The following is a 3,693-nucleotide window of genomic DNA, read 5'->3' as shown; positions in this document are numbered from 1 at the left end:
ATTGCCATTTTATTACTTGTTTTGTGGTTGTTTCTGGAGATTTTCTCTGATCCTTTCTTGTCTCTCTCTCTTTCATGTTTTGCTGACTTTTTTAGTGCTATATTTGGATTTTTTTCTCTTACTCTCTGAATGTTTATTAGTGGTTTTTGATATATGGTTACTATTAGTTTTGTATATAACCTCTTCTGCATATAGCAGTCCAGATTAAGTTGATGATCATTCATGTTTCAACCCATTCTTTTTCCTCTCCTCTCCATGTTTTACATATATGTTATTATATTTTATATCCTTCTTTTGTGTGTGTGAACCTTGACTTTTATACAAACATTCGTTTTTACTGCTTTTTAAAAAATTTTATTTTGTTATGTTAATCACCATACCTTACATTATTAGTTTTTAATGTAGTGTTCCATGATTCATTGTTTGCGTATAACACCCAGTGCTCCATTCAATACTTGCCCTCTTTAATACCCATCACCAGGCTAACCCATCCCCCCACCCCCTCCCCTCTAGAACCCTCAGTTTGTTTCTCAGAGTCCATAGTTTCTCATGATTCGTCTCCCCCTCCGATTCCCCCCTTCATTTTTCCCTTCATACTATCTTCTCTCTCTCTCTCTTTTTTTTTAAACATATAATGTATTATTTGTTTCAGAGGTACAGGTCTGTGATTCATCAGTCTTACACAATTCACAGTGCTCACCATAGCACATACCCTCCCCAATGTCTATCACCCAGCCACCCCATCCCTCCCACCCCCTACCACTCCAGCAACCCTCAGTTTGTTTCCTGAGATGAAGAATTCCTCATATCAGTGAGATCATATAATACATGTCTTTCTCTGATTGACTTATTTCACTTAGCATAGTACCCTCTAGTTCTATACACGTTGTTGCAAAAGGCAAGATTTTGTTGTTGTTTTTTTTTTATTTGATGGCTGCATAATATTCCATTGTATATATATACCACATCTTCTTTATCCATTCATCTGTTGATGGACATCTTGGCTCTTTCCATAGTTTGGCTATTATGGACATTGCTGCTATAAACATCAGGGTGCATGTACCCCTTCGGATCCCTACATTTGTATCTATGGGGTAAATACCCAGTAGTGCAATTGCTGGGTCGAATGGTAGCTCCATTTTCAACTTTTTGAGGAACCTCCATACTGTTTTCCAGAGCGGCTGCACCAGCTTGCATTCCCACCAACAGTGTAGGAGAGTTCCCCTTTCTCCTCATCCCCGCCAACATCTGTCATTTCCTGACTTGTTAATTTTAGCCATTCTGACTGGTGTGAGGTGGTATCTCATTGAGGTTTTAATTTGGATTTCCCTGATGCCAAGCGATGTTGAGCACTTCTTCATGTGTCTGTTGGCCATTTGGATGTCTTCTTTGGAAAAATGTCTGTTCATGTCTTCTGCCCATTTCTTGATTGGATCATTTGTTCTTTGGGTGTTGAGTTTGATAAGTTCTTTATAGCCCTTTATCCGATATGTCATTTGCAAAAATCTTCTCCCATTCTGTCGGTTGTCTTTTGGTTTTGTTGACTGTTTCCTTTGCTGTGCAAAAGCTTTTTATCTTGATGAAGTCCCAATAGTTCATTTTTGCCCTTGCTTCCCTTGCCTTTGGTGACGTTTCTAGGAAGATGTTGCTGCAGCTGAGGTTGAAGAGGTTGCTGCCTGTGTTCTCCTCTAGGATTTTGATGGACTCCTGTCTCACATTTAGGTCTTTCATCCATTTGGAGTCTATTTTTGTTTGTGGTGTAAGGAAATGGCCCAGTTTCATTCTTCTGCATATGGCTGTCTAGTTTTCCTAACACCATTTGTTGAAGAGACTGTCTTTTTTCCATTGGACATTCTTCCCTGCTTTGTCGAAGATTAGTTGACCATAGAGTTGAGTGTCCATTTCTGGGCTCTCTATTCTGTTCCATTGATCTATGTGTCTGTTTTTGTGCCAGTACCATACTGTCTTGATGATTAAAGGTTTGTAATAGAGCTTAAAGTCTGGAATTGTGATGCCACCAGCTTTGCTTTTCTTTTTCAACATTCCTCTGGCTATTCGGGGTCTTTTCTGGTTCCATACAAATTTTAGGATTATTTGTTCCATTTCTTTGAAAAAAGCTGATGGTTTTTTTTTTTTTTTTAGATTTTTTTTATTTATTTATTTATTGGAGAGCGAGCGAGAGAGAAACAGCATGAGAGAGGAGAGGGTCAGAGGGAGAAGCAGGCTCCCCGCTGAGCCGGGAGCCCGATGTGGGACTCGATCCCAGGACCCTGGGATCATGACCTGAGCCGAAGGCAGTCGCTTAACCAACTGAGCCACCCAGGCGCCCAAGCTGATGGTATTTTGATAGGGATTGCATTAAATGTGTAGATTGCTCTAGGTAGCATTGACATCTTCAGAACATTTTTTCTTCCAATCCATGAGCATGGAACATTTTTTCATTTCTTTTTATCTTCCTCAATTTCTTTCATAAGTATTTTATAGTTTTCTGAGTACAGATTCTTTGCCTCTTTGGTTAGATTTATTCCTAGGTATCTTATGGTTTTGGGTGCAATTGTAAATGGGATCGACTCCTTAATTTCTCTTTCTTCTGTCTTGTTTTTGGTGTATAGGAATGCCACTGATTTCTGTGCATTGATTTTATATCCTGCCACTTTCCTTAAATCCTGTATGAGTTCTAGCAGTTTTGGGGTGGAGTCTTTTGGGTTTTCCACATAAAGTATCATATCATCTGCAAAGAGTGAGAGTTTGACTTCTTCTTTGCTGATTAGGATGCCTTTTATTTCTTTTTGTTGTCTGATTGCTGTGGCTAGGACCTCTAATACTATGTTGAATAGCAGTGGTGATAGTGGCCATCCCTGCCGTGTTCCTGACCTTAGGGAGAAAGCTCTCAGTTTTTCCCCATTGAGAATGATATTTGCTGTGGGTTTATCATAGATAGCTTTTATGATAGTGAGGTATGTACCCTCTATCCCTATACTCTGAAGATTTTTGATCAGGGAAGAATGCTATACTTGGTCAAATGCTTTTTCTGCATCTATTGAGAAGATCATATGGTTCTTGTTCTTTCTTTTATTAATGTATTGTATCACATTGATTTGCAGCTGTTGAACCAACCTTGCAGCCAGGGATAAATCCCACTTGGTTGTGGTAAATAATCCTTTTAATGTACTGTTGGATCCTACTGGCTAGTATTTTGGTGAGAATTTTTGCATCCATGTTCTTCAGGGATATTGGTCTGTAATTCTCCTTTTTGATGGGATCTTTGATTTTGGGATCAAGGTAATGGTGGCCTCATAAAACAAGTTTGGAAGTTTTCCTTCCATTTCTATTTTTTGGAACAGTTTCAGAAGAATAGGTATTAATTCTTCTTTAAATGTTTGGTAGAATTTCCCTGGGAAGGCATCTGGCCCCGGGCTCTTGTTTTTTGGGAGATTTTTGATTTGCTTCCATTTCCTTAGTGGTTATGGGTCTGTTCAGGTTTTCTATTTCTTCCTGGTTCAGTTTTGGTAGTTGATACATCTCTAGGAATGCATTTCTTCCAGATTATCTAATTTGCTGACATAGAGTTGCTCATAGTATATTCTTATAATTGTTTGTATTTCTTTGGTGTTGGTTGTGATCTCTCCTTTTTCATTCATGATTTTGTTTATTTGGGTCATTTCTCTTTTCTTTTTGATAAGTCTGGCCAGG

Source organism: Phoca vitulina, unplaced genomic scaffold (assembly GCF_004348235.1).
Source record: "Phoca vitulina isolate PV1807 unplaced genomic scaffold, GSC_HSeal_1.0 scaffold1, whole genome shotgun sequence".
Taxonomy (NCBI): Eukaryota; Metazoa; Chordata; class Mammalia; order Carnivora; family Phocidae; genus Phoca; species Phoca vitulina.
The sequence above is the reverse complement of the archived record's forward strand: the minus strand, read 5'-3'. Positions refer to the sequence as shown.